General features: G+C 43.5%; 1 non-coding gene across 1 annotated transcript; it reads left to right on the top strand.

Annotated features, from left to right (window-relative positions):
* The first annotated feature begins 694 nt into the window (after positions 1 to 694).
* Positions 695 to 776, top strand: trnas-gcu (transfer RNA serine (anticodon GCU)). The gene has a single exon. It is a non-coding gene; the product is annotated as a tRNA-Ser (tRNA).
* Positions 777 to 19,864: the final 19,088 nt, after the last annotated feature.

The following is a 19,864-nucleotide window of genomic DNA, read 5'->3' as shown; positions in this document are numbered from 1 at the left end:
CTTGCTCACTGTGTTCCTGTGATCATACAGTGACTTGGTGTCACACGGCCCAGGAAAATGATACACATCAAGGTTTTTGCATTGTTGAGTTCAATTGTCAGTTTAGCCATATTTTGGATTTTGAAATTGTCTGTTCTGTACACAAGTGCGTGTCAAAAACATCTGAGCGGAAGTTAGGTCTTCGGACTAATGACATTGAGCACTATGCACTCTCCTCCAGTCTGGAAAACAATTCCTGACAGGCAGTTGAATAAACAATAGACAGCAGGTGCAGGAGTAGGCCATTCTGCCCTTCGAGCCAGCACCACCATTCATTATGATCATGGCTGAACATCCTCAATCTGTATCCTGTTCCTGCCTTATCCTCATAACCCTTGATTCCACTGTCGTTAAGAGCTCTATCCAACTCTTTATTGAAAGAACACCTCCTGCTGTCTCGGGTTCTTCATTCCGTTGACTTCAAATTTCACAGAATTCAACTGACCTTGTTACATAGTCATTTCCTCATTTTTGTTCAGAACAATGTGTGCACAGTGTGACAGTGGGAGTGCACTTGCCCCACAACCCAGGGGTCAGACCATCGTCTTGGACTGTGTTGTTTCTCATTTCACCAACACCAGGGAGAAACATCTGCTGCTCTGCATAATTTACGAAATTCAATTATTCATAAGGTCATAGCTTTTCGAGCGTCTGTGACGAGGTGGCCGAGAGGTTAAGGCGGTGGACTGCTAAGCCATTGTGCTCTGCACGCGTGGGTTCGAATCCCACTCTCGTCGCTGTCATTAACGGCTTTCAATGGTGCTGTTTTCAACTGTTGCATTAAAACTGGAGCTCCAACGGTCAGTTTATATGCTTTGTCGCTATTACAAAATCGCAAGGAATAGTTTGTGCCGTTTGACGAAACTGCAATGAAATGGAGGTTGCTTTGGGATAATGAAACGAAACGCGATTTTCTTTTTCATTACAAGCTGCTGTGAACGTTTTTTCGTATGAAAGACATCCAGGAAAATCAAATACCGAGAGCTGCAAAGTGCATGTTTATGCAAAGGGATCTTAATGAATGTTTTCTCAGATGAAATCTGGAGGGAGTTGAGTAGAAGTAATTCATCCTGGTGAGAAGAGCACAGCGAGACAGCACAAAATAATGGAGATATTTCAAAGGGGCAGGGTGTGGGTTTAGGGGCACAGAGAACTGTGTGTAAATGCACAGTGGAGAATTGCCGCTGTGGGTGCCGTGCATGCGCACGGAGAGACTTACACATTGGTCTCGCCCTCGCCCCTTGCTCTTGCCATTGATAAATGCTGGAAATAAGGCACAGATAAACACAAGATGTGGGAAGCAAGCTCCTTCTCGTTATGCACACACTGGATGCTTCACATTGAACTATGAACAACTGGAGAAATCAGCATGTTACCTATAGGGAGTGAAACTAAAGTGTGGATCAATAACCGTAAGATTCATGCAACATAAACATGAAAAATGATTTAAAATATAGGGTGTAGGGTTGCTCACTAAGCTGTAACTTTGATATCCAGACGTTTCATTACTTGGCTAGGTAACATCATCATCAGTGGCGACCTCCAATTGAAGCAAAGCTGTTGTCTCCTGCTTTCTATTTATATTTTTCTCCTCGATGGGGTTCCTGGGGTTTGTGGTGATGTCATTTCCTGTTCGTTTTCTGAGGGGTTGATAGATGGCATCTAGATCTAAGTGTTTGTTTATGGCATTGTGGTTGACGTGCCAGGCCTCTAGGAATTCTCTGGCATGTCTTTGCTTAGCCTGTTCCAGGATAGATGTGTTGTCCCAGTCGAAATAGTGGTATTTTTAATCCGTATGTAGGGCTACGAAGGAGAGAAGGTTGTGGCTTTTTGTGGCTAGCTGGTGTTCGTATATCCTGGTGGCTAACTTTCTTCCTGTTTGTCTTACATAGTGTTGGTGGCAGTCATTGCATGGAACTTTGTAGATGACGTTGGTTTTGTCCTTGGGTTGTACTGGGTCTTTTAAGTTGGTTTTTGTTTGAGAGTGTTGGTGGGTTTGTGTACTACTAGGATTCCGAGGGGTCTGAATAGTCTGGCTGTAATTTCTGAAACTTCTTCGATGTATGGTAAGGTGGTTAGGGGTTCTGGCTGTGTTTGGTCTGCTTGTCGTGGTTTGTTCTTGAGGAATCTGCGAACTGTATTTTTGAGTATCTGTTCTTCTCGAATACGTTGAATTGGTGGTTCTCCTCTGTTTTCCGAAGTTCGTCTGTGCTGCAGTGTGTGGTGGCTCGTTGGAATAGTGTTCTGATACAGCTTCGTTTGTGTGTGTTGGGATGGTTGCTGGTGTAGTTAAGTATTTGGTCAGTGTTTGTTGGTTTTCTGTATACATAGGTTTGTAGTTCTCCGTTGTCCTTTCTTTCGACTGTGACGTTCAGGAATGCGAGTTTGTTGTCGGTTTCTTCCTCCTTGGTGAACTTTATGCCTGTGAAGGTGTTGTTGATGATGTCAAATATCTCTTCTATCTTGTTTTGTTTTGTGATGACAAAGGTGTCATCTACGTAGCGGACCCAGATTTTTGGTTTGATTGTTGGTAGGGCTGTTTGTTCTAGTCTTTGCATAACCGCCTCTGCTATGAATCCTGATAGCGGAGATCTCATGGGTGTGCTGTTGGTTTGTTTGTAGATATGTTGTTGAAAGTGAAGTGGGTGGTGAGGCACAGGTCCACTAGCTTCATGATGTTTTCGTTGGTAATGTGATTGATGGTTGTTGGTGCGTCTGTGATGGTCTCTTCTAAAAGTGTGGTAAATGTTTCCTTTGCCAGGTCGATGTTGATGAAGGTGAACAGGGCTGTTATGTCGAATGAGATCGTTGCTTCTTCTTCCTCTATTTTGGTGTTTTTGATGATTTTTCGGAACTCCTGGGTGGAGTGGATGGAGTGCTGTGACTCTTCTATGAGGCATTCAGTCTTGCGTGTAGTCCTTTGGCCCGTCTGTAAGTTGGTGTTCCGGGTAATGAGACTATGGGTCTGAGGGGGGCCTCCTGGTTTATGGATTCTTGGTAGTCCGATTCGACTTGGGAAACACCTTGATCCTGGGACAGTCTAAGCAAAGACATGCCAGAAAATTCCCAAAGGCCTGGCACTCCAACCACAACGCCATAAACAAGCACATAGATCTACATGCCATCTATCAACCCCGCAGAAAACAAACCGGAAATGACATCACCACAAACCGCAGGAACCCCATCCAGGAGAAAGATATAAATAGAAAGCAAGAGACAACAGCTTCCCTTCACATGGAGGTCGCCACTGATGGTGTTACCTAGCCAGGTAATGAAACGTCTGGATATCATACCTACAGCTCAGCGAGCAAACCTACACCTTAAACCTCAACCTGAGTTACAAACCTTCACAATCCTTGCGATTTAAAGTGTCTATACGCATATCAGTAATAGACTTTTTGATATAATACCCGTCTGGTTGAAAGAAGAAGACACCACATTTCAAGATGGATGACAACGTTACCAATGTTGTTTTGAAATTGAAATCTTTTTGATCATTTTACGCAGTGAACAAGTTCATTTTAAATAATGCAAACTACATTCTCTCACCTGGAATAAAAGTGTGTTTTGAATACAAACATTGTTCTTGTTAACTCGCAGTTAATCAACATGAAAAATAGGATGTAATTTTTATTAAGCATACATCAATTAGCACCATTATCTTACTTCGGATGGACTGCAGTATGCACATGCGAAATAAGGTTTAAGAAAGAATGACTTTTGGAAATAATGATTTGGTGGTGACGAAAAATAATATTCGGTTCTCATGATGTGGTTATTCCACCATTGGTCCAGTGGTGGGGATGTTCAGTGGGCAGTATTTCTATGATGGTATAGAAGTATGTGAGCTGCCAGGGATGGGATCTCCCACTTCATTTGGAGCAGCGTCTTTTGACGTGGACCAGAGAGCGTTGTGACATCAGTCTGGGAGTTCCAACCACTCCTGGAGCAGCTTCAGTTGACATGGAGCAGCAGGGAGCATTGGAACATCCGAATGCAAGATCTAACCATATTTGGAGCAGCTTCAGTTGACATGGAGCAAGGAGCTTTGCGAGATCCGTCTGGGAGTTCCACTCTCACCTGGAGCAGCTTTTAATGACATGTAGCAGCAGGGAGCATTGGGACATCAGAGTGATACATCCAACCTCAACTAGACTGCTTCTATTGATATGGAGGAGGGAACATTGGGACATCAGACTGGGAGCTCCAACCTCACAAGGATCAGCGTTTAATGACATATAGCAGCTGGGAGCATTGGGACATCAGAGTGGTAGGTCTAGCCTGAGCTGCACCACTTCTACTAACATGGAGCAAGGAGCATTGGGACATCAGACTGGGAGCTCCAACCACACAAGGACCAGCTTTTAGTGACATGTAACAGCTGGGAGCATTGGGACATCAGAGTGGTAGGTCTAAACTCAACTGCACCACTGGTAATGACATGGAACAGGGAGCATTGGGACATCAAACTGGGAGGTCCAACTTCAAGTAAAGCAGCTTCTATTGACATGGAGCAGCAAGGAGCATTGTAACGTCATGTTGGGAGCTCCAACATCACGTGGAGAAGCTTGTATTTACATGGAAGAGGAGGGAGCATTGGGATATTAGGCTGGGGGAAAGGATATTCAACTATTTTAATCGAAAGTAAAATATGTTTCGACACCTCATATGTTAATTGATTTATGAAGAATCTTTCCCGGGAAAATAATTAATTCTTTAGATAGTAAAGACAAGTCCTGCAAATATTCAACTCAGGAAAACGCATTGGTACAGAGAGAAATGGGAGTGATGTTTCATGTCTTTGTCTTTTCATTTCTGGCCGACTCTGCGCTGGATTACATCATCGGAAGGACGTTTTCACTCATTTCCTGCAAATTCGGACAGGTCATTAACGATATCTAATTATAAAAATTAATGGGAATATGCGATGTTATGATTAGGCTGGAGTTTACCTCAAATTATGGTGAAAACGCATCAAAGTCAGTTGCAATTTCTAAGATCGGCAGTGACCTCATTGATTGGCTGATCAGATTGTGAATGCTCGTTGTTTTGAGGCCAAATTGAAGTGAATCATGATGGTGATTATCTTTGTTCTTTGTTCACCTTCTGACTGTTACTGTTATTGCTCATGTCCTTGTTAACACCAGAGCTCTGCAGCGTGTAAAATCTCGGCTGTGCATCTGGCCATTGGTGCAACCATTCGAAGAGCTGGCTCCGGATCAGGCAGTTGTAAGTTCGACTTTTACTTTGCACAAGCGCATTGTGGAGATTCATCACAAATCCAACCTAATGACCTTTGTTATGCTGTTGTGGATAATATTTGAAATTTTCATCTCCACGAATGAAAGTTCTTTCACTGTCTTCGATCAGTTAAACATTACCAAGAGCTATCAGAGTAAAAATCACACAGCACCAGATTGTATCGAACAGAGTTATTTGGAAGCACCAGTGTTCCATGCACTGCTTCGTCATCAGGTGTTTGTCAACTGTTGGAATCTAAAATGGCTTTGTGTGATTATTAAATGTATCCACCCCAGTCCAACACCAACACCTCCAAGTCATGGTTACCTTCGACACCACGAACGGATCGGTTAAAGTCCAAATGATCTTCCAAAAGATCGCGCATGTTGACACACACACGAAGTTTCTGCAGAAAAACACCCACCTGATGAAGGAGCGGCTCTCCTAAAGCTAGTGCTTCCAAATAAACCTGCTGGACTCTGCCCTAATATTGTGTAATTTTTAACTTTGTCTACTCAAGTCAAACACTGGCACTTCCATATCATAGACAACACCAGTCATGTCCCACTGTTGTCAGAGAAGGCAATCCTGGAATATCCCAATACATTGCTCATGGGTACGTTTCGTTTTCAGAAACCAAAGCACTTAGTCGCTGCAGCTCCGATGGATGAAAAGCACAGAAAAGAAATAGCTGAGACTCAGTTTTGACATTATTTTGAAATTCTTTGGAAAGTGGAATCAGAGGAGAATGAAGGATTAACTGTCTGACTATGCAGAGAGAGGGAAGGCACTTTTCCCTTCTTTGATGAGCTGGGGTATTGACTGATCTAAGGCATGGAACAGATTCCTGGTAGAGCTGCGCTCTCTGCATCAGGAACAAGAAGTCCTGATTTCCTGAACGGTCATGAAACCCAGGGCACTCAGTTAAAGCTCTGAATACTAACCACTAGACCACCAGGGATGAGGGCAGAAGCAGTTGCACCGTTTCTTCATAACTCCGTTTTTGGAATTATGTCACTGCAGATATGTTTCCCCTCAAAAACGATTGAATTATCGAGTGTTTACAGCACAGAAATGGGTCCCTTCATCTCATTTCCCAGCACTTGGTCTGTAACCTTGTGAACTCTGACGTTTCACCTGAATACTAATTTCTCTGGTACGTTTTAATCTCGTAAAACGCAATAAGTGGGATTAAAGATTGAGATGGGAACTGAACCCCATTTTTACCCATAGACTGAAGCACGCAGACACATTTCCCCAAGTGTGACACAGGCCTCGGGAGAAAACAAGGAGAAAGTAAGATTTCATCGACTGGTCTGATGTTGTCCCGTTTCAGAGATCAACACCAATGTCTGGTTACAGCAAAGAAAGGAAGCATTCAGCCCCTCCCGTCCCAGTGTTCTTTGCCCATTGTTTCCCCATTACTCTGTAGTTTATACTGCCTCACCTCGTTCTTGCTGCCAAACTTGATCACTGCTCACGCCCGCTATTTCCTGTCCTGCCAAACGGTTTGCCTCAAGTTCTTGGAATGAAAAACAGGAATCGCCTATTTCAAGCACTTTTCTAGTTTACAAGGACAGTTTTATCACCACTGAGCAAGCACATTGCCAGCTCAGAGAGAAGGTCTCATCCTTTAGAAACTGAAATGCAAAGATGATGGGATAGCCTCAGTATTGTAAACCAACAACAAGACCGGAATTGGGCCGAGGGGATCACGCACAGAAGGATGGGAGAATAGAATGGCGAATTTCTTGGTGTCCAGGGTGATTTTAACAGAAATCTACCCTGGTAGTATAGTGATGAGGATTCAGTGATTTCACTGTCATGACTTGTTAAAGGTTAACGTTTACAGTAATCAATATGAAATACTGCCTGATATTTTGAAGCAGAATGATGTTGTGCATCAGAAGGAATCGTTTCCCTGCATGACCTAATAAGAGAGCTCAGAAGAGCCAGGAGGAGACATGAGAGCCAGGAGGAGACATGAGAAGTTGTTGGCGGATAGGATCAGGGTTAGCCCTAAGGCTTTCCATTGGTATGTCAGGAAGAAAAGAATGACGAGAGTTATATTAGGGCCAATCAAGAATAATAGTGGAAAGTTGTGTGTGGAGTCAGAGGAGACATGGGAAACACTAAATAAATATTTTTCGACAGTGTTCACTATATAAAATGAAAATGTTGGCGAGGAAGATACAGAGATACTTGCATCTCGACTCGAAGAGATTGAGGTTCACAGGGAAGAGGTATTAGAAATACTGTAGAGTGTAAAAATTGACAAGTCCTCTGGGCCAGATGGGATCTATCCTAGAATCCTCTGGGAAGCAAAGGAAGAGATTGCCGAGCCAGTGCCATTGATCCAGAAATCATCATTATCTACAGGAATAGTGCCTGAGGACTGGTGGATTGCAAATGTGGTTCCCTTGTTCAAGAAGGGTTTTAGAGACAACCCTGGTAATTACAGACCAGTGAGTCTCACTTCAGTTGTTGGTAAAGCGTTGGAAAAGATTATAAGAGATAGGATTTATAATCATCTAGAAAAGAATAATCTGGTCAGGGACAGTCAGCATGGTTTTGTAAAGGTCGTGCCTAACGAATCTTATGAGTTTTTTGACAAAGTGACCAAACAGGTAGATGAGAGTAAGCAGGTTGATGTTCTGTATATGGATTTCAGCAAGGTGTTCGATAAGATTCCCACAGTAGGCTGTTATACAAAATGTGGAGGAATGGGATTGTGGGAGACATAGCAGTTTGAATCAGTAATTGGCTCGCTCAAAGAAAACAGTGTGTTGTAGTTGATGCAACATGTTCATCTTGGTGTCCAGTTACTAGCGGCATTCCGCAAGGGTCGATGTTGGGTCCAGGGCTATTCGTCATTTTTATAAATGACCTGGATGAGGGCTTAGAAGGGTGGGTTAGTAACTTTGCGGGCAACGCTATGGTCGGTGGAGTTGTGGATCGTGACGAAGGATGTAGTAGGTTGCAGAGAGACATAGATAGGATGCAGAGCTGGGCTGAGAGGTGGCAAATTGAGTTTAATGTGGACAAGTGTGAGGTGATACACTTTGGACGGAGTAATCGGAATGCAAAGTACTGGGCTAATGGTAAGATTCTTGGGAGTGCAGATGAGCAGAGAGATCTCGGTGTCCATGTACACACATCCCTGAAAGTTGCCACTCAGATTGACAGGGTTGTTAAGAAGGAAAACAGTGTTTTGGCCTTTACTAATAGAGGGATTGAGTTCTGGAATCAGAAGGTTATGCTGCAGCTGTACAAAGATCTGGTACGGCCACATTTGAAGTATTGTCAACAGTTCTGGTCCCGCATTATAAGAAGGATGTTGTCGCTTTGGAAAGAGTGCAGAGGGGATTTTCTAGCCTGTTGCCTGGTATGGAAGGAATGTATTATGAGGGAAGACTGAGGGCCTTGAGGCTGTCCTCGTTGGAGAGATGACTGAGAGATGACTTAATAGAGACATACAAGATAATCAGAGGTTTAGATAGGGTGGACAGGGAGAGTTTTTTTCCAAGTTTGGGGACGGCAAACACGAGGGTCACAACTTTAAAGTGAGGGGAGAAAGGTTTAAGACAGATGTCAGAGGTAGTTTCTTTACTCAGAGAGTAGTTAGGACATGAAATGCTTTGCCTGTAACGGTGGTCGATTCGCCAAGATTAAGTGCATTTAAGTCGTCATTGGAGAGGCATATGGACGTACATGGAATTTTGTAATGGGATGGGCTTCAGATTAGTTTGACATGGCTGCGCAACATCGATGGCCGAAGGGCCTGTACTGCACTCTCATGTTCTATGTTCTATATGCTACAGTTCCAAATCAGCAATGTCATTGGCAATTGCCTGACGTTCAATCAGTTTAAAACAAGAACGGAGGGGGCGTCAGGAAAACGGAAGGGGAATAGTGGTTTGTGAAAGTTAACTACATGCCTCGTGGAGCCAGGTTCAATGTAGATATTGAATATCGGTTTTCCTGTTTAACTTGGTATACTGATCACTTCGGATCAATTACCCAATATTGTCTGCCCTTTGTGTGCTGTTCTTTGTACATTTCACCTCGGTTCAGTGCTCCAGGGGACCACGCTTTTTTATAAATTTGGCACGTTTTACTCAGGTCTGTTTTGCAGCTTCTTATTAAGGCCAACAATTTTAGGAACAAATACTCACCATTCAGACCACGAAGTCTGTTCCACTATTGAATGGTTTCATATCTGATCTGTTAACCTTGAACTGCACTTTCTTGCCTTTTGCCATAATGCTTGATGTCTTTGCTGTTTGAAGATCTACCGATCTCAGCCTCATTACACCTAATGACACTTCCTCAACAGCCTTCTGCTCCAAGAAAGTCCACTGATACGGAACTGTCTGAGAGAATAAATGCTTCTTCGTCTCTATTTTAATTGTGAGATCCGCATTCTAATACAAAGTTAAAAATCGCACAACACCAGTCCAACAAGTTTAATGGAAGCAATAGCGTTTGGAGAGCTGCTCCTTCATCAGGTGGTTGTGGAGTACACAGTGGTAAGGTACAGAATGTATAGCGAACGGTTACAGTGTAATGTCACTGAAATTATACATTGGAAAAATACCTTGATTGCTTGTTAAGTCTTCCATTTGTTAGAATGACTATGTTAGGTTCATTTCTTTCTTATGTAAATCGAAAAACTTTCTTTTCACAGTTACATTCTCAGGTGGACTTTACCAATTAGTGTCAGCACAGATAATATGTTGAAGGTGCTAGTCCCTGTGTGCTGCGTCCATGCCATAATGTTTAGACTGACGCTCATCTAAACAAAAACCAACACTCTACAGGCAAGAATGCCTTAAGACATGGTACATTGGTGAAGCTGAGCAGAGGCTACAACAACGGAATCGGTGCTGCACATCAATCAACAGACAGGTGTCACCTTCCCAGTTGGAGAGCACTTCAGTGATCCAGGACATTCGAACTCGGATCTTCGGGTGACAACCCTACAAGGCGGTCTTTGGAACAGGCAGCAGCTAAAAGTGCCGCCGCAGACTGGTACCCATGGTCATTGGGTTCATGTCACAGTACAGGTGATCCTATTGCCCTATCTACAAACAAAGACCCTCCTACACGAGTGCGCACGCGTGCGCGCGCGCACACACACACACACACACACACACGTCTGTGGGGTGAATTTGTACTTACAGAGTTACATTGTACGTTGCTCAAAAACTGCATGACTCCATGTAAGTCTCTGGTAACTCATTTTTATAAATTAGAATCAGTCTAAATATTATGGAACAGACAGCAGCACAGGGGGGCAGACATCAGTTGTTAAACATCACCTGAGAATGAAACTTTAAAATAAAAAAGCTTTGCACTTTACATATGAAAGAAGTGAAGCTCACATGGTCATTCTAACAGATCGGAGACTTAGCAAACAATCAAGGTATTTTTCAATGCACAATTTCAGTTACGACACTATCCGAGTGAATCTCTCCTGCAACTCTCCCAGTGCGACTCATCCCTGGACAATTCTAGCAATGAGCCGAATGAACATATTTCTATTCTGTAACAGCATCGGGGGTGGCGCTGCAGCATTTATTGCCTTCCAGTTTGGAGTCACGTGGACGCCAGACCAGATAAGGACGGTAGTTTCCTTCCCTCAAGGACGTCAGTGAAACGCATGGGTTTTTCATACAACGTATTCTTAATTCTAGGCATTTATTGCATTCACAAACTATCATTTTCGTGGCGTGGTGAGAATCCAACCCTTCTCCCCAGAATATTACCTGGCTTTGATGTGTTAACAATCCAGCGATAATACCACTAGGCTATCGCAGAAATCCCTCACGGGGGATCTTTTCCAATAGAGTCTCTTTTCCCCAATTATTCCTTATGCCCTTTTATTGAGCCTCACACTCCAATAATCTCTTGTCCATGTCAGTAAAAGCTGCTAAAAGTGAATTGATGTCACAGCCAAGCTATCCCAACGGATCGAATGATTTGAAGGTGCCAATGAAGAGATTGGGGCAACAGTGAATGCAACGGCACAGACTGGATGGGATCAACGTGAAAGTGTATGTTAGATTGTGCAATGCCTCAGTCAAATGGGACGCGAGACGGAAAAGAGAGTTAGGGAGAGTGCGAGGGAGAGACATCTTCGAGAACTTTTGGGTTAAAATCCTGATACATGAAACGTAGAAATATCAGAGAACAAAATTCGATGGAAAACCGATCATCACCTCGGAGAATATTATCTTGTAAAAACGATTAATTTCTGACCGTGTTTCACCAAAAGTAAAACTATGAGAGAACTGACTGCCATGATGTGGATTCTAGCCGAGGTCGCTGCAATCGCAACATAAAATTCGAACTACTAAACGGTTACAGCATTCCACATAGCACGCTTGCAAACTGCAACCTGTATGGTAGCAGAGGAAATGTCAGGAAGAATGTACAATATCAGGACATAGCGACAGGCATGTGGGAAAGCAGAATGAACCGAATCTTTAACTTTAGCGTCCCCAGAGACTGTGGAGATTCCATGAATGAGCGTACAGGAGAATGGGATTAATGAAACTCTCCAAACTCTTGGGAGATTGCAGAATATTGTTGAAACGTATGCTTCAATATCATTACATATGAACTTCGGCTACTTCATCACTTTGCCCACAGAAGGCAGGACCAATTGCTGCATGAAATCACACATAATCCTAGTTCCAGAACCGGAATCAGAGAAACTGTATGAAGCATGCACGAAGATCCAATTGGAAACTGGGATGGAATGACAGGAGAGAGGCGCATGTATTTCCGAGGTTGGGACAGCTCCTGCTCAAAAGCGGGGCGGAAGGGAATACTTGCCCCCATTTATAATATTATGACTATAAACAGCACATGTTGCTGAGACAGCCGATTGGCGCATCCAAAGAGTGTGGAGACTTTAACTTTAGGGTGGCAAGGTTCGAAATTTCATTTTCCTATTTGGATCAGTGGTTTTGACATTGGCATCTGCTTTTGTTCGCATCAGCTCAGAATCAGCTTCTTGTTCCCAATAAATACTGCAACCAGGAGAAGGTGGTGTTGTGGTTATATAATAAACTACTCATCCCTGGGGACTCACACACGGAACTGGTAATGTTAAAGTTTGATGAATAAAACCTGGAATGGAAGCCTGACCTCAGGAACAGAGAACATGACTTTAATTTCTTGCAATCCCATTCATGCATGTCACTTATATAGGGGATGCTACCATCTTTACCCAATCCTGCCTACTTGTGTCTCCAGGACCTGAAGCAAATAGCTGACCCTTAATCCGAGAATGACGACCGTGTGGGACACTATCCCTCTGAAGCACATCCTTTTCAGACCCACACTCCATACCTGTTCAGTCCCTTCATTTCCCATGGCTGATCCCAGTAACCTACACACCTTCAGACTGTGGGAGGAAACTCACACAAGCAAGAAGAGAATGTGCAAACTGAACACAGTCACACGACACTGGGATCGAATCCATATCTTTTGTGCAGAGAGGCAGCAGCGAATCAGGAAGAACAACAAATGCTATCCTGACCAGCGACATCCACACCCTGTGGATATATCAGGAAGAATAAAAACACATTCACAACATGGACAACGGTACTTGCGTCTGCATGGACATGATTTGAACCAATCGTTCATCCTGGGTAGATACAAAGACAACGATATCACAGAGAAACCAGCGCAATGCCGGATTCAATTACCTGCTGAAGTGGAATCTCAACTACTCAGTCAAACTGGGGACAGGCTATTCAACAGTCCCGTGTGTGGGAAGGGCTCAATGAGCAGAAGAACCTCCACAGTAACCAACAAGATTACATATCCCAGAAGGAGATCAATTAAACTGTCAATGCTGTTGTTAATCCCAACCAGCTGCCAGTTTCATAGCGTCAAAGTCATAGACACACACAGCATGAAAACAGGCCTTTCTGTCCTACCAGCTCATACTGAACATAATGCCAAACTAGACGAGTCGCATCTGATGGCTCTTGCAACTGCTGAGGGTTAACAATGCCTTTGTGATATTATTACTGCATTGTTAATATGAATGTACAGATATAATTCTGTGGACACGGGTTCAAACCCTGGCAAGGCAGATGCTGGAATTTTATTTCAATAAATTCCTGGAGTCTAATGATGATGTTGAATCAGTTGTTGTAAATCTGATTCACTAATGCCTCATAGGGAAGGAAACTCAAAGTTTGGGAGAAGATTTGTAGCTCGGGTGCTCGTTGTTGTGGTTTTGTTCGCCGACCTGGGAATTTGTCTTGCAAACGTTTCGTCCTCTGTCTAGGTGACATCCTCAGTGCTTGGGAGCCTCCTGTGAAGCGCTTCTGTGCTGTTTCCTCCGGCATTTGTAGTGGCCTGTCTCTGCTGCTTCCGGTTGTCAGTTCGAGCTGTCCGCTGGAGTGGCCGGTATATTGGGTCCAGGTCGATGTGTTTGTTGATAGAGTCTGTGGATGAGTGCCATGCCTCTAGGAATTCCCTGGCTGTTCTCTGTTTGGCTTGCCCTATAATGGTAGTGTTGTCCCAGTCGAATTCATGTTGCTTGTCGTCTGTGTCTGGCTGGTATGTGACTCCAGATCCATAATATCGTGGTTGATTCTGATCTTCCCTCTGGGCAATAAATTATGTACTAGGCATGAATGAATAGCTTTTGTTAATCCCACTGATACTTTCCAATTCATTTATCGATCCAAATAGCCTGTAAATATTGCAAATGTACTTTCATTCATCACTGCCTCAGGAAGTGAATTGCACACATAAACCATCCTCTGTTAAAAAAGCCTCTCATGTCTAATTTTAAATCCCTCATTTCAATTTAAACATTTTCCCTCTCGTATTGAAGTCCCCCCTCCTTGGAGAAAAGACAGTTACAGTTAACTCGAGCCGAACTCTCAATAATTTTTACATTTCTATCACGTCGCCTTTCAACCTCCAGTGCTAGAGAGAAAATATTCTCAGCCTATCCAACCTTTCGTTATAACACAAACCTTCCCCACTAGCCATACGCAGGTATACCTGTTCTAAACCTACTCCAGCTGAATAATTTCCTTGCTTTTACTGGGCGGCAAGAACTGGACACAGTGTTCCAGAAGACGCATCACCCAATGTCCTATTCTACTTCAACATAACGTACCAACCCCTACGCTCAAAGGACTGAGCAACGAAGGCGAGATGACATTTTTTAACCATTCTGTCTATATATGAAGCAAACTAAAATTAATTATGTACTTGCATTCCTGGCCTGTGTGTTCCATAGCACGATGCGACGCCCGATCATTAATTGTATAAGCCCTACTCTTATTTGATGTAGCAAAATGCAATACCTCCATTTATCCAGATTGAACTTCATGTGACATTTTTCAACCCAAAGACGCAATGGATTAAGATCCTTCTGGAATCTTAGATCACCTTCTTTACAGTCTCCAATTCTGCTGTCCTCTGCAAGCTTATGAACCATGGCTTCTATGAGTTCTATTGTTTACTCATATAGGTCAACGATTTTTAATTATTTGTCGTGGCCATCATTTAGCTGTTTGCAAATCAGGTAATAATTAGTCATGTCGTTAACCATTAGGAAGAAAGCCATAGACTGCAGGGAAACAATTGGCAAGAAAATGTGCTGAAAGGAATTCAATCCAGTGAAGTGGGTGATAATGAATTTGAGGACGCACAATGAGTAAAGTGTGAATACTGAGTGGTTTAAAGTAATAAAAGAGAAATTGGAGTAGACATTCACGAATGTTTGAAGGTGATTGGACAAGGTATCATGTGATCTCGATGGGTTGGAAATACTTTCTGTTCTTGATAGCAGGTGGGAATATAAGAGCAGGGAAATGATGCTGGAACTTCAGCAACGGCCTATTCAAGATCAATGGACAGGGGAATCAGATGGACGGAAGTGCGTACTGCAGGTGCTGGAAATCAGAATCAAGAATAGAGTGGTGCTGAAGAAGCACAGCAGGTCAGGCAGCATCCGAGTTGCAGAAAAAACTAACGTTTCGGCAAACGCCCTTCATCAGGAAAAAAGGTGGGAGCCTCGTGGGTGGAGCGATAAACGGGAGGACTGGGTCTGGGAAGGATTTAGCTGAGAGTGCAAGAGGTGGATAGAGATGGGGTTAAAGGTGATAGGTCGGAGAAGAGGGTGGAGCGGATAGGTGGAAAGGAAGATAGACAAGTGGGACAGGTCAGTAGGATGGTGGCAAGTTAGAAAGTTGCAACTTGGATAAGGTGACCGTGGAGAGATGAGGAAACTGGTGAAGACCACGTTGATGCCCTGGGGTTGAGGGTCCCGAGGTGGAAGATCTGGCGTCTGGTGGTGAGGGAATGGCGGTGGAGGAGACCCAGGAACTGCATGTCCTTGAGAGAGTCGGGGGACGTGGTAATTAATGTTTTTGGTCATGGGGCGTTGGAGTTGAATGTTGCGGGTTCCCTGGAAATGTTCTCTGAAGCGCTCTCCGAGAATGTGTCTGTTGGCCCCAATGTAGAGGAGACCACATCCCAAGCAACAGATGCAATAAACGACATGTGTGGAAGTGCACACGGACATTTGATGGATGTGGAAGGCTCATTGGAGCCTTGGAAGGATGTGAGAGGGAAGATGTGGGTGCAGGTTTTGCAATTCCTGTGGTGGCAGGGTAAGGTGCCGTGAGGGGAGGGTGGGTTTTTGGAGGGCGTCGAGTTGACTAGGTAGTCGTGGAGGAAAGAGTCTTTTTGAAAATTGGATAGGGGTGGGGAGGGAAATATAAATTTCCCTGTCACTGCAGGAATTCCAAAACCTGCACCCACATCTACCTCCTCACCTCTATCCAAGGCTCCAATGGAGGCTTCCACGTCCATCAAAGTTTCTCCTGCACTTCCACACATGCCAGTTCTTGTATACATTCCGCCCGATGCGGTCTCCTCTAAGTTAGAGAGAAGAGATGTGTTCTCACACAACACTTCAGAGAATATCTCCAGAATACCCGCAAGAATCAACCCCAGTGCCCCTTGGCTAAACATTTCAACTCCTCCTCCCACTCTCCCGAGGACATGCAGGTCCTGGGCCTCCTGTATTGCCACTGCCTCACAACCTGGAGGAAGAAAGCCTCATCATCTGCCTCGGGACCGTTCAATCCCATGGCATCAATTTGGACTTCACCCGTTGCCTCATTTCCCCTCCCCCTACCTTACCCCAGTTCTCACCTTCCAGCTCAACACCGTCTGCCTGACTTGTCCCACCTGTGCATTTTCATTCCCACCTATCCACCCCACCTACTTCTCTGACATATCATGTTCACCCCACACCCGCATCCACTTACAGCACTCTCAGCTACCTTCTCCCCAGCCCCACACCCTTCCCATTTCTCTCTCCCTCCAATGTGCTCCCAGTCTCATTCCTGAAACCTTTGCCTGAAATGTCCATTTTTCCTGCTCCTCAGATGCTGCCGGACCTGCTGTGCTTCTCCAACACCACTCTAATCTTGACAGGAGTCAGTTGATTGAAAGGATTTTCAGATATTTTCTATTGTTGACCACAGGCTGTGGATGATATCAGAACTTTCGCAACCACCAGTTTAGGGAACAGCTAAAGGACTGAGCACAAGTCTGGTCATGGCATAAATCAACATTTTTCTTAAAATTGTAAGACAAAAGATGAAAGGCTGAAGTATGCAACTTTGCCCATCAAGACCGTTTCAGCAATGATTTTCTCACTGATTCCTTTCCACCTCAGGGTGCTATGGGCCTTGGAGGGTAAGTTGAAAATGGTGGCGTTTCGTTGCATCTTCCAACCTTGTCCTTATCGTTAGTACAGCTGTTGAGCTTTGAAGGTTGTCAAAAATGCCCGAATGACTTACTCCAGTGCATCTTATAGTTGGTGCACTCTGCTGCAATTTCGCCTTAGTGGTGAAGGGAATGAATATTGCAGGTGTTGAATAGGGTACACTCAAGTGACTGCATTGTCGTGGACGGTGTCCAGTTCCTCAAGTGTTATTGAAGTTACACCCATCTAGGCAAATGGAGAGAGTTATATTAACGTCTCATTTGTGCCTTGCAAAAGATGTAGGATTCACAGAACAATGAGTTGAGTTTATAATCAAAAAATGTCAAAAGAACATGTTGTTGTTGTCAAAGTGTTTATGTCGCCAGTTTCTATAAGTTTTTTCCCCCCGAAATAATAGCTCTGTGGACGACTGCACGGGGTAATTTGTTTACAGTAAAGTTATTGAATGTCAATGAAATATGATTAGATTCTCATTTGTCGGAGTGTTCATTACTCTATTTCGTCCTTGTGTGGAAAATCTGATTCCAGTCATGCTTGATTTCAAGTTCCAATTCCCGTCTGTGCTTGAAATTCCAACCGTTTCTTCACATAAATGTCTCCGCCTGCCGTAAAAATATGTAAGGACGCTGCAGGGACAGCAGAGATTAATGAGCATGTTGTCAACACTGGAGAAAATGGAGCTTCGTGGAATGAAAGGCTGGGATTATTCTCCTTGAAACAAAGAAGACGGAGGGGAGCTCTATAATCACATAATAACATTTATAAACGTTCAATATTCAGGGTAGTTACGGGCTGGTGGTTCACCCTCTGGTAAGAGGAAAGCAGAATTAGATATTGCGTGTTTAGTTCAGAAATTAGATTAGTGTGGAAACAGGCCCTTCAGCCCAACAAGTCTGCACCGACCCACCTACACCTAGCACTGCAGGCAATTTAGTATGGCCAATTCATCTAAACTGCACATTTGTGGACTGTGGGAGGAAATCGGAGCAAACCCACGCAGAACGTGCAAACTCCACACAGCTAGTCGCCTGAGGCAGGAAGAGAACGCGGGTCTCTGGCGCTGTAAGGCAGCAGCGCCAACCACTTTGCCACAGGGCCGCATACGGCTATGGGGTATTTTCTTTGCTCAGGGGCCAGTAAATCGATGGCACTCCTTGCCGAAATTGTTGTTGAAGCTGAATTGTTGTGTATTTTCAAACTGTGCCACACAGATATTTAACCAGAAAGATGATAAAGCTTTGTCGAGGCAATGCTGGAGAATGGAGTTGAGGATTATCAGATCAGCCATGAGTTCGTTGAATGGTGGAGCAGACTCGAGGGGCTGAATGGCCGACTTCCAATCCTACATCATTTGGTCTAACGCCTTATTTTATTGATACCTTTAGAATTCTGAGGGGAGGGGATGAAATGATAGAAAAGGTTTCTCAATCTGATCAGACAGATCAGGAACTATGCTCATAAGCTCATGAACAGGAAATGTGTTGGGGCCTGGATACAACAAATGGCACTGGGCACACCGCAGATGGGTATGTGCAGATGTTGTGATGGCTAAAGAAAATTGGTGGATCTAATATTGTTGCCAACTTGGTGATCACGCTGTATGATGGATCGCGGTATGATTCACACAGCAAAAGGTTGTGAAAGACTGAAAGATTCATTTCATTGGAAAAGTTTTCTGCGGTTCCAATTCAATTGACTGTTTAAAATACTGATCAGAACTTTGTGTGGAGTATTACATTAAAATTCACAATCCCACTGGATAAACTATTGCACTCGATCTTTCCTTATTTGTTCCCCTTTCATTCGACGTAAATTCATAGAATGTCAAGATGGAATGAAAGGAGAAAAGAAACGTTTGCACTCCATTTCATTATCCCAATGTAACTTACAACAGTATCAAATTGCTTTACTTCGACTTTGATGAGGTACCGATTTCTCACAAATCTCCGGTGCAATGAAGGGCAAGAGCAAGATCGTCCACGTTCAATGTTGAATTCAATTTTGCTCCGAATTTATTTCAGCTGAACGAAAATACTGATGAGAAAAACAGAAGGTTGAACTACAAAACAAGATGGCAGTTTTGATGCTCAGTTACATTGGCAGATTTCAATGAGTATCAAATGAACCCAAAATCATGGCGTTCCTCCTCCCATCTTTAAGGCATGGGATTAAAGCAGGAAATCGATCTCCAAGAGACGGGTCACTTCCTATTCATTATGGAATAGCTTTCCTTGACAATATACCAAATCTGCTCAGTTCCATTTATTATGCTTCATGTGGAATATTAATAGAAATCTTTTAAAAAACACTGAGTTTTTTTGCTGAATCTTACTCAGCTGCAGACATTTCCGATATTTCTTTGCATCTGAAGTCATCCAAATTAGATATTGTTTCCTCGCACCTTCTACGCCCTCCATCCTCCTTTACACTTTTACCTGGCCACAGGCTGTCTCTCTCCTGTTGAAACTCACTGCTTGTGTGTCTCTCAATGTGCCTTTCCAAATATTTTGGAAACAGATTGTCTGAGTGACAGAAATTCTGCCCCCATTATTTCTTTGTCCTACATCGATGGTTTTGAAATCTTGACTTTCAGAAATTTATGAACTTGAAAAAGTGAATTTGCCACATATTTACTCTCTCCAAACCTCAAATACTTTGGAAAACTTCCATTCGGTTTTCCTTGGTTTAGTTTCAAATTTTCCAAAACACAAATAAATAAAACTCTATCCCCACTAAATGCTGTCAGCATCGTCTCCAATGTCTTAGCAGCAAAGTAAACGCTGGAAGTGTCCTCTCTAATTG

This window comes from Chiloscyllium punctatum, chromosome 31, assembly GCF_047496795.1.
Source record: "Chiloscyllium punctatum isolate Juve2018m chromosome 31, sChiPun1.3, whole genome shotgun sequence".
Lineage (NCBI taxonomy): Eukaryota > Metazoa > Chordata > Chondrichthyes > Orectolobiformes > Hemiscylliidae > Chiloscyllium > Chiloscyllium punctatum.
This window is presented reverse-complemented; position numbering and strand designations above follow the sequence as displayed.